This window comes from Chenopodium album, chromosome 16, assembly GCF_948465745.1.
Source record: "Chenopodium album chromosome 16, dcCheAlbu1.1, whole genome shotgun sequence".
Taxonomy (NCBI): domain Eukaryota; kingdom Viridiplantae; phylum Streptophyta; class Magnoliopsida; order Caryophyllales; family Amaranthaceae; genus Chenopodium; species Chenopodium album.
This window is the reverse complement of record NC_137849.1, coordinates 17749356-17761748: the sequence shown is the minus strand read 5'-3', so window position 1 is coordinate 17761748 and position 12393 is coordinate 17749356. Positions and strand designations below refer to the sequence as shown.

The following is a 12393-nucleotide window of genomic DNA, read 5'->3' as shown; positions in this document are numbered from 1 at the left end:
GGACATTTCCTTCCCCAAGTTTGTCATTTGCGAGGATAGATTGTTGATTGTATTTAGATAATCAACCGAGTACACCGAAGAGCTACTCTTGCTAGTTTATTCCCTTTCTCCGTCTTGCCAATCTCTATAGTACCTCACTACATCATCAATTATGTCTACCACTTCCTCCTCCGTTTTATTCATAATGAGACCTCTAGCTCCTCCATCTAGACATGACTTTCCTTGAGGACTAAGGCCATCGTAGAAGATTTGAATAATTTGGTAAGTAGGAATTCTGTGGTGAGGACATTTTCTTTGATATTCCTTGTACCTCTCCCATGCTTCATAGAGACTTTCACTAGGCTTTTGCTTAAAACCTTAAATCAAAGCTCTAGCCTCCACCGTTTTCTTTTGTGGATAGAAATGGGATAAAAATTCCTTGGTCACTTCGTCCCTTGTTCTTAGAGAATTCGGCTTAACCTCCTTGTCCAGCCATTTCAAGGCACGCCCTACGATGGAAAAGGGAAAAAGCTTGAGGCGGATGAATTATTGGGAAATTCAATTCACTTTGATAGTGTTGCAATACTTTTCGAACTCCTTGAGATGATTTAGTGGGCTTTCATGCTTGGCCCTACTAAATTGTCGCATCTCTATCAAAGTGATCATTGCCGGCCTTATTTCAAAGTCATTTGCCGGTGTTGTAGGTGGGGCAATACCACTCTCAAATCTATAGGCACCGGGAGTTCCCAACTCCTTCAAAGCAACCCTTGGATTTTCTCCCATGCTTGCATGTTCTTCTTGTACTGGTTCTTTTTCACTTGAAGTCTAGGACACAAAGAACATCTAGCAACTCTTATCCTTGTAATTATCCTCTCAATTTTCGGATCAAGTGGTACTAAAGTCCTTCCTCTTGTTCTATGCATACAATCTCAAAGAAACAATTAGGAGCACGACTACAACTGTAGCCAAAAAGAGAAAAATCTTTTTGTATTTTGATGGAGGGTGGATTCAAGGTTGTTGGAAACTAAAATTCCTACAATCAAACTAAATTTATAACCAAACCTACACCTAGTAATAGGGCAAGTTAGGGTCAAACAACTAGGAATGGGGGGAAGTTTGCTATGGCCAATGTCAAACTACTTCGAAAGGTGAGATGGTGGCGCAGGTTATCTAATTCAACTAATCAAACCAAGTAAATCAATATATCAAAACACTGGTGACTTAGGATCCACATGTACTTGCAATGGACACACACTAATCGGGTTGGAGATTGATTAATTCAAGTATTACGAGAGAAGATAGACAATCCAATCAAAAAAGCTCAACAAGCTATCTCCTAGAGGTCTAGCTAGCACCAACTACGAAAGACTCCAACTAGGAACGTCACTAACCAAGCTCAATCGACAAATACAAAATAAACCAAGAAATACACAAAATATTTCTTGGTTTATTTTGGAGATTGATTTCGAGTATTGCGAGGGAAGAAACCTCGGGAATCCTTGGACAACGATCTTAACCTAAAAATGAAAGAAAACAAACAAATAAAAGGGAAAAATACAAAATAAACCAAGAAATACACAAAAATTGAAAATCAATTAAGGAAAGTTCAAACCAAAGAAATAAAGAGCAAAACTAAGGAAAAGGAAATGAAAAGATCTATAAAAGCAATCTAAAATCACCCTAAAAGAGAACAAATGAGTGCCATAAATGATACTCATCAACTTGTTCTCTCATAAAGTTCATAAAAGGATTTGTTTATGGAGAAACATAGAAATTTTTATGCATAAGAAGTTTAGTGGGAGTAAGAGTCAATCTTGTAAGGTCCAACAAGAATGTAACGAACTTTGTTGTAAATTAACTATCAAATTCTAAATGCTTAGATTTGAAAGTATTTTCAACAATGGACTAAGCAAAGGGAGACACTTAGTACATATTGGGAATTAAGATCTTTTTTATAGACTTAAAAAAATGTTTAAACGAGTAAAGGAATTTACCGTTTTAAACATGAAGAAGTTTAAAAGGCTTTCGACCCATATGTATAAAACTAAGCTAAGTAAATGTTTGAAATAAGTATAAGCTAGACAAAAATGCTAAGTCAAACTAGAAAGACTCTAGTAGAGACTTTCAACCGTATCACATAGCAAACAGTTTAGCAAGACTCGGTGAAACTGGATGAGCTTAAAGGTCACATAAATGGAATAAAATTGAGAATAATTTTGCAATCAAAACCATCATGTATGCTATGATATGGAGTCGTCACACAGTTTACATGCTTAGAGCATGAAAATTACAAAGTACCAATCAAATACAATCGAAGTAATAGATCATTAGATTATGATCAAGAACATCCAAAGTACTTGGTTAAGTAAAAGGGATGAGTTCTTGACGCATGGAAACAAATGTAATTTGAGAATTGATGTTGCAAGCACATCCTTAGGAAGGATCAAGATCCTTAACAAGGAAGTTGTTTATAAGCACGAGCTAAAATGCGTCATGGCTTGAGAATGGTAATGTGGACGTGTATCCGTGTGTAATGTGTGGAAATTTAAGGTAAATTTCAATGATCATGAGTGATTAGGGTATCCCAAATAATTGTGAGCTGTTTTGAGTAAAATCCAAGCAAATTAAAGCATCAATAGGATGTCAACTAAAATATATGTTGAGGATATAGTTGCCTTAAAGGAAATAATGAGAAAGTTATTCAATGGAAAGTTCGTTGTTGAACGTTGATGATTATAGGTTGTCAAGTTGAAGATCTCAAATCATGAAAATGAGTGGGAGCCATCACTTGGATAATAAATCCTAAATCACATATAATCCATAACACTCTCAAATTTTATCATCTTATTATGAAAGTGTTTGATGATGAAGATGCTAAGATCTGTAAAGTAATCATAACTAAACCTATGCAATAAGTGAACGACAATATTCACAACTGCATGAAAGACATCAAGCATATTAAATATGGGTATGATTTCTTTTAATGTTTTGTGACGAGTATTACTCTTAAAACATTTTTGGAAAATCATTTATCATAAGATGAAACGTTGACAGGTTTCATAGTGGAATAAAAATTTACTAATTATTCCACAAAACTATTTAATGTGGTTTAGAATTAAATAATGAGTCCATTCGATTTTGAGAATATTCAAAATAAGGGATCAAGACAATGTCTTTCATAAAGAAACACTTATTAAGTGAACATTGAATATTATAATAGAGAATTATCCTTAATACAAGTATTTAAGTAATTGGAGGATTAATGACCACTTCAGATTAGTGTGTAGTATGATTTATTGCACCGTTTCTTGTGCTACAAGGACATAATTGTTATAAATCATTTGCACAGTTATTGGTTTAGAACCATACTGGATAGACCTATGAGAATACTTTAATAGATTAAAAATCGTCATAAGTATATTTCTCATTATGGCTATCGGAACCTCTTTCCTCGACCATGAGCTTGTAGTGCAAGTTCTCTTGTTTGAGTACTAGCCCGTTTTGATGTCTGTCAAACGTCTGCGTACGTGGGGATTATAACGGCAACACTCGAGCAACTAGGTCCTCTTATTAAGAGAAGCTTACAGTGCAATACTGGGAATGTCCCCCTATTAAATAAATAGGGAACATGTCTTTGTTGTTTACAAGGCCTCTTGATGAGCGAGACTATGAAAATGCATGGTCGTGCTCAAATGAAATATTAGAAATCATCTACTAATTAGCAGTCGAAATCGGAAACTGAGAAACACTTCTAGACATAATAAGGATGACGAATAATCTTACCTTATGGTTCATGAAGAGACATTAAGCGACATAGGAAATAGGCTATACACTAAAACCGCACTTGTCAGGAAGGACAAGTGGGAGATTGATAGGAATGGTCTCCTTAGAACAAGTGTAATATTTCGATAGAGGATTCGGAATTATTAGGAAGCTTATTATTCAGTGAGGTTAAGTGATTGGAACAAGTGTATTATTTCGATAGAGGGTTCGGAATTATTAGAAAGCTTCCGATCAGTAATATTAATACATGATTAATATTACATCTTAATCTTGACTGAACCCTTCAGGTCACACCCAATCGAGTAACTGATCCGAGATGACAAATTAATCCGATAGGATTAAATGAGTCAATAGAGTTATTACGAACAAAGACGTCGGATTCCGAGCTTTGAGTGTCCAAACCAAACGTCGCAAGTCGAGTCGATTCTACGAATCGAGAAGACGAGAAAATAGATCAAATGACAAATCAACGCGCGAAGACCTATCGAACTAGGTGTACAAGGCTAGCAAGGAAGCTCGCCATTCGCTTGCCTTGTCCGTAAGCCCAATAGTCGCGCTTGTGTGCTGGCTAGGCGAGCTAGTCGAGCAAGCAAGCTAGCAGCGCCAGCCTGCAAGCATGCGAGCAAGGCGATGCTAGCAGCGCTAGCACCAACCCGCAAGCACGTGAGCAGGCCTTGCAGCAGCTCGCTTGCTCGCGTGGGCTTACGGCATAATAGCATACCCAACTGAGGGCAAGGCCGCTAACTAGGCTAGCCATGAGGCCCAAGGCGTGTGGTTAGTCAATCTATGTTTGACCAAGTGTGTCATGCACATAAGGTTGGTAGGTTTATGCTTGCCCTCCAAGGATGGGTTTGTGGTCCTTAACTACTTCTTTCCACATGTTGACACTTATCATTTGACTATTGCGTAGCTAATTTAATTTAAGTTGGAATTAAATTAATTACTTACGTTTCTCACTCTATCATTTCTTCCACATGGAAAGATGATTAATGTTTTTGGGAGCCTTTGCCTATAAATACCAACCTTAGGAGTTGGGATTATTCACTTGAGTTGAACTCAATAAGGCATCTCCCAATAGGTGAGAAAACCTTCAAGTTTGTAATACTCTAGTGTTTCTTGGTCTAGCCCAGACTAAGCTTTAGGGTAGGGGCCGTTCGGGTCGGGTCTCGAGGGTGTGAGACATCGGAGGCTTGTGCATTTGCGGGGGTCGACGCTTTCAAGTCCGAACTCTAAGAAAGAGCGAAGCACGCATCAAGGGTAATTCCGTCTTTCCTTTTTCTTGTTAATTAATTATGTTAAATAATATTCTTATGTTTAGTTGAATTTATTTATGTGTAGGTCTTGGGGTCGGGTTTTGTTTCCGCGTCGTGTTGGACATCACGAAACACAACACAATAGTATACGACCCTCAGATGTCCATGCTCCATTTTGTAAAGGGGAGTGGACTACTTATGGCCGACAAGCTATTTGCCAGGCAGTGGATTAAGATTGCGAATCTCTATCACTTGTCACATCTTTTCACCATTTCCATGGAATCTTAATTCATGCTTGGCCAGTAGTATCCCAGATGGGTAACCTTTTAGCTAATCCCCGTCCGCCCATATGGGATCCGCATTGTCCATAATGAAAGTCGTTAAATGCATCATGCCCCCTTTCCGGCGTGATGCATTTCAAGTATGGTTTAACAAAGGCTTTTTTTAACCATTCCCCGTCCTTCAATTCGAACCAGCAGGCTACCCTCCTCTTCATCATCCAACTCTCTTTTGGATCGTCCGGGAGTGTTCCATCCTTTAAATAGGAGATCACTCCTTCACCAAAGTAGAGATTTGGTCAATGATTGACGCGGGTGAAACCTAGGTCATTGATATCTATGATTCCCAAATCCAAACCAAATTTATAAAACCAAACCTAACCCTAAGTATAGGGGTAAGTTCGGGTCGAACCCAAGGGAATGTGGTTATGCTAAAGTCTCTAGATAAGCTATTACGAAGCCTAAGTGAGGGTTGGTCTAGCAAACTAAACAACGCAATTAAATGAATACAAGAGCGATATAAAGGATGCTAGGGAATTAGGATCCACATGCACTCATGACAATCACACTAATTGGGAAAGAAATCAACCAAGCATTCAATGTGAAGGAAAGTAACAAATGCAATCAAAATCACTTAGAGAGCTATTTCCTAGGGTCAAGCTAGATGTCTCTACAAATGACTTCAAAGGAAAATCACAAAACAAGATCAATCAATAATAATAGCTTCCAAATCAATTTTTTGTATCAATAAAAACTATTATGTAATCTAGCTTGATAGTTAAGGTTGATCACTCCTCAAGAAATCAAACACATGCATAAATTTTACCAACCAATTTAATCGCAATGATGATCAATCAAAATTCCCCAATTATCTATGAATTATCACTTGTACATGTTTCACCATATCCCTAACAAGTAATCGACTCAATCATGATCGTGGGTTAATAGGTCATTGGAACTACTAATCCTAACCAAATTAGAAATTTATAATACCTAAAGTTACACTAAGCTAGTTAGTTGCAAGTAAGGGTCGAACCACGAAGACTAAGTGTATTAATCTATGCTAATTAGACTACTAGGATGATCGAGATATAGAGAGTGGTGCAACTAAACACTACTTAGAGCAAACTACAAAAACTAAGGAAGGTGGAATCCAATTACATCAATGCATTCAACAACAACATTGCAATTAGATGAAAATGACCTCAATTAGGATCAATCAACACACTCAAATCACTCTCGCGCAATTAAGCATGCTAATTATCCTACTAAACTAATTTACTCTCATGCAACTAGCCTAGCATAGGTATGGAGGGATTTAGACTCTCAAACAACTCACTTTCACACAATTGATTGAAAGCACAATTAAGAATATAGAATCAATTAGCTAGAAAGATTCTAATCCATATAAGCATCATGCATACACAAAAAATCAAGAATCAATTGCATACAAATCATAATAAATCATTCAATTCATCAACATAATCTTCATCCAATTCCCTAGAATAAAATCTAAACTAACATGATAAATAAGAACATAAAAAGCAAGGTAAAACTAGAATTAAAGCTAAAATTAAACTATTAAACTAATTAACAACTTTAATCAATAAACAAATAAACAAAAACAAGAAATGAAGGAAAGCAATAAAGATGAAAGAAAATTTGGAAGACTCATTAAATATATGAGAAGAAAATCCACCATTAGCTTCTTCAACCTCTCAAAGTTCCATGAAAAATCCAAACTTTCTCTCTTTAAAACTACTCCTAAACTAGAGAGAGAGGCTCCTAATCTAACCTTAAGATAGAGAAAATAAAAGAGGCTAAAACTAATCTAGGGTGAATAATTGTTCAAAGAGTATTAAACCCCAAAACGTATTTATATTACAAGCTAAAATAAACAAAAATAAAAAGAAATAAAACTTATCAAATTAATTAAATAACAAAACTAAAATAAAATAAACTAAAAAAGAAAGTAAAAAGGAAAACCAAATAAAAAAGAAAAACAAAACCCAAAACCCACGAAATACCAGACCCCCCTATTCTTCTTCTTTTCGTATTGGCTGCTCTGATTTCGGACCTTCACCATTCACCATCATAGCCGTTCATCAACTTCAATCAACACCATCAAACGGCTCAAAGCTCACCTCCAATCCTCATTAAAACACCATCATCACCAATCTCATTCGTTGACTTGAGTGGGTTAATCGCAATCGTCCAACTTCATTAATCCGTACAGCTCACACGCGAAACTCGGAGCGGCCGTGGCTAGGCATCTCCCAGCCATTTACCGAAAAATTACAAGGGGTGGAAGGACCCAAGGCCGTGCCCGCGGCGGCCTGGGTAGCTGCGAGTTGCGAATTATGTGCGAAATAGGAGGCGAATTGGAGCGAATTGATGTTGATTGTGGTGTTTAATTGTTGTTGTTTGGTGGGGGATTGGGATGCTGATTGCGGCTGCTGCGCGGGATATGTATTCTGGCTCGAATTGCTGGCGAAATAGGAGGCGCAGCAGGTGCGGTTGTGCTTTGGTGTTGCGGGCTGCTGTAGTGGTTGTTGCGGTGGCTTGTGGTGATTTAGGTGTGGGAATGCGTGGCAGGCGGTGGTTGAAATGGGTGAGATGGAGTTGTAGGCAGCATTGCTGCTGTTATTGTTGTTGTTGTGGAGTGCGTGAGGAGCAGGGGAGATGGGTTGTGAATTTGGTGTGGTGGAGGTTAGGATGTGGTGTGTTGAAGGTTTAGGTGGCAGTAACTATGATGGCTTGGAAGGTTTTGAATTGTGAAATTTGACACATATGACTCAAACCCGGAACACCAAACACGACCTACAACAAAAACACGAGTTCATTATCAAGAGAAAAAAAAATAAAATAAAGATAAAATAAAGTAAAAAAATAAAATACTAAAACTAAAAGAAATAATAAAATCAAAAGAAATTAAATAAAATAAAGGAAGCAAACAAGAAACTAAAAGAAAATATTCAAAGGAGAAAAGCGAGAAGATTATTATTAACTAGAACCAAGATTAAAACAAAAAAGAATAAGAATCATAAATAAATAACGAAATTAAACTAAAAACTATTAAAAACTACAAAATACTCAAATAAAAAGATAAAAGACGAGAATAAGCAAATAATAGAAATAAAGGATAAAAAGAGTTAAATTATTGGAAAATAAGCCGAAAAACTACTCGATAAACATCCTTAAAAGTGACATAAAAGTCACTTATCACTACACATTGCAAATTTGAATAACAAAACTAAACTAATCACATATTTCATCATCAACATTGTATTCAAAATATGCTCAAACTTATTCAAAATCAAATCAAACAAACAACAAGTAATTCAATCAAATTCAAGAATCAAACATAAAATTGCATTACAGAGTAAATAATTCTTACAAAACTTTGATCAAAATCAAAGCGGAAGAAGATTGAAAGTAGCATTCATCAAATTTACCAAGTTTCCCTCTCTAAAATCTAAGAACAAAAGTTTCATCAATTTGAGCTTATCTCTCTAAAATTCTAATCAAAATCTAATTCTAAGCAAAATAAAAAACTCATTCTCCCTCTAAAAATGAAGAAATTCTATATATAGTAAAACTAACAATAGAGAAGTTAGTTAGACGTCCAAAAAGAACCCCAAATGGCGCAGCCTCTCCTCTTAATGCGTAGCCGCTCAAAAATGGGTACGAAACTGGGGAAGAAGAGGTGTGCGCCCGCGCCGTTCTCATGCGCCCCCGAGAGAAGGTCATTTGGATCCTTAGACATCATCGATTCCCTGTAATTCAAGAAAAGCAAACAATAGAAAAAGCAAAATAAACTTATAAAGAAAAATAAACTTATAAATGCAAGAAAATGGGAAAACAACTAAAGAAGACAAGTAAAGAAATATCAAATCAAACTGAAGAAAAGGAGATAAAAGAGACTTAAAAACAATGAAAATTCAACCTAAAAGAGGCCAAATGAGTGCCATAAATGACACTCATCAAACTCACCCAAGCTAGACTTTTTCTCGTCCTCGAGCAAAACAAAGCAAGAAGAAATAGAATGAAAAATTTAGTAAAACCAAGAAATGGAAAGAAAAAGATAAGAATGTGCACTAAGACTCACTTTCGTAGGAATCACGGTTGTTTTTAGCTACCACAAGCCCTTTAAACCACGAAGTCGCCAATGAGGATGAGTGAGGTCTCGTAAGGGTATCCTAAGAGTTTGACCCATAACTCTTGAGGGTAAAAATGAGGAAAAATCATTGAAAGAAAGTAAAATAAAAAATTCAAACAACTAGCTTTTGAAATAGACTTTTACAAATGATCAAATGCAAGTGAATAAACAACTTTCTATACAATAAGGGTATGCATGTTCCAAAATATCCAAGGTTGATTGAAACATATGATATGCTAAGCGTAGAGAACTAATGAGATACAATTCACCTTCATCCCAAACAATCTTACCACGTTCTCCCAACTAGCTTCAAATCCACCTTTAGTGAGCATCTCAATGGTTCCTCGAAGGAACCGGAAAAGAAAAAGATTTAAGGCTACTCGACATCTCAACTATTGCACACCTCCTATAGGCTTGACCCTCATCTCCCTCCACTGACTTGTGACTCAACCACAAAGGTCAAAAGGTCTTGAAAAGGGTTGTAATGTAAGGGCGAAAAGGGTGAAGGTAGGCTAAAATTTGAAATTTGGTGGTATACCTAAACAATGAAGCAAAGATTGGCCAAATATCAACACCAAAACCAAGTAATCACCAAACAAAAACACCAACACCCCCAAGCTTATTTAAAGCCAAAATCACAATCATATATACAAAATGCGTATGAAGGCTTCCCCCCAAGCTAAAATAAAGCATTATCCTCAATGCTTAGGGAGAAAACACTCACATCAAAATATTTTTGAACTTTTTCATTTTTCACATTTTTTCACTTTTGCCAAAGCTTTTGAATTTGCTTTGCTTTTTCGCATTTTTTCACTTTATTTCATTGTCCTCGCCTCTTTTAACTATCGACGGCTTTTTCGACTTAGCATTTTCCTTTTATTCATAAGATATTTACAATACAAACTTGCTTACATTAAAAGAACCAAATAATCTATTTCATTCACCAAAACTCCAACAATAGAGACCAAATGCTTCACAAAAACCAAAGATGGGAACAAGAATGAAACAAAAGGCTCAAAAGCTAAATATATGGCTTGAAAAGAAAGGTATAAGGCTCAAATGGTTAGCAAGGAGGCAAATGTAAACCCAAAACAAAGAAAAGAAAACTATCCTAGAAAAGTAAAAAAAAAAATACCACCCCGAAAAGATGCCTTTGTCCTTCCTAAATGGCTTGGTCGCGATCTTAGGAGATGAAAGTCAAATTCTGTATAAAGCATACAATAGCCAAGGATCCATGTGTCGCTCAATCAAGAATTATTAAAAGCAAGAAGAATTAAAACCTCACACGGTTAAAGCAAAAACTCACTATTAGCTTCAAATCCTGTAAAGGGAGCAACTCCATCTTTCCACAAACCAATGTAATCTAGCTACAAGGTCCCAAAAGGTCTAAACCGCTATCTTAGCATACCCTATCCTAGAATCAACCAAAGATACTCTCAAAACATACACATCGATATGACATAGGAAATTATTCATTCAAATGCAAAGGCACGGATGGTATTATGTCCAAATACAAAAGCTAAACAACTAAAAAGATGAAAACAAAGCCTTAAAATCTCTTTGTCTTTTTCATTTTTGGTTGAAAAATAGAAAACAAAAGGGTAAAAGAAGAGAAAGAAAAGGAAAAGAGAAAGAAATGCGAAAGAATCCATGCAAGACATGTAAAACCCAATCGACATACAAGCGGTCATTCAACTACATCTCCAATGACCCAAACACTCTATGGTGTTACAAGGCAAGCATCCTTGAACAATTAACTCATCCTAGACTAAACCTAGACTAAGAAAACAAGAAAGAGAAAGGGAAAGAAGAAAAAGAAAGATCTCACCGTGTAATCCAAGCAATGCTAATGAATAGAAATAAGAAGAAGCATAAACCTTCACGATGCTCCAAAAGCCAAAGCAAGGATAATATGCGAAATGAGAAATAAAATACTATATACAAAGAGAAATCGTTAGTAACTTCCACACAAAAACTCAAAACATTTAAACCAATACAGAAATGACCATAGAATCTGAGAAACAGAGTGAAAATAGTAGAGAAAAACTTATCCATCTAGAAAACAATCAATCAACAAGAAAACAACGATCAATCAATAGACTGGGCTGATAATGCTCGATGGGCAAGACGGCTTCAACACCGTATACCATAGCCTCCCAGTTTGCCTCTTCATCGTATAGCATGACTCGTAGAGTAGGCTCATAATGCTTGATGGGCAAGACGACGTCAGCACCGTATACCATGAGAAATGGGGTTTCACCGGTTTCCCCTTTTTCAGTCGTCCGGATGGCCCATAGGACATGAATCAATTCTTCTGCCCATAAGCTACTGGCTCTTTTAATTTTCTTTTTTATGCCGTTTGAGATGAGTTTGTTGAAGGCTTCAACATGGCCATTTGTTTGGGGTCGGCCGACTGATGCAAAATAATATGATATCCTTGATCTCTCAACCAAGTTTTGAGCTGAGGCGTTTCAAACTGAGGGCCATTGTAAAAACTCATAGACATAGGTACCCCGAATCAGGTGATGATGTTCCTCTAGATGAAAGAGATGACATCCTTAGTCTTGATATTCTTAACCGCCTCTACCTCAACCAACTGGGTGAAATAATCCACAGCCACCAGAATGTACCATTTTCCACCTGGTGTAGGCGTATACGGACCCAAGATGTCCATGCCCCATTTTGTAAACGGGACTAGGCTATGGATTGCTGTCAGGTTAGTGGTCAGTTGGTGGATGAGCTTGCCTAACCTTTGACACTTGTCACTTCTTTTGACCATCTCCATGGCGTCTGACTCAAGCTTGGGCTAGAAATAACCCTGCCGCCTGGCCCTGACAGCCAAAGATCTGCCGCCTATGTGTGATGTGCAGTATCCCGCATGCAATTCATCGAGAACTTCCTGCCCCTTTTCTGGGGTAACACACTTTTATCTCTGTTTTTT

At 36.8% G+C, this 12393-nt stretch overlaps 1 non-coding gene across 1 annotated transcript; it reads left to right on the top strand.

The window, feature by feature from the left end:
- Positions 1–271: 271 nt before the first annotated feature.
- LOC145587071 (small nucleolar RNA R71) lies at positions 272–377 on the top strand. Its single transcript, XR_014101115.1, has one exon. It is a non-coding gene; the product is annotated as a small nucleolar RNA R71 (small nucleolar RNA).
- Positions 378–12393: the final 12016 nt, after the last annotated feature.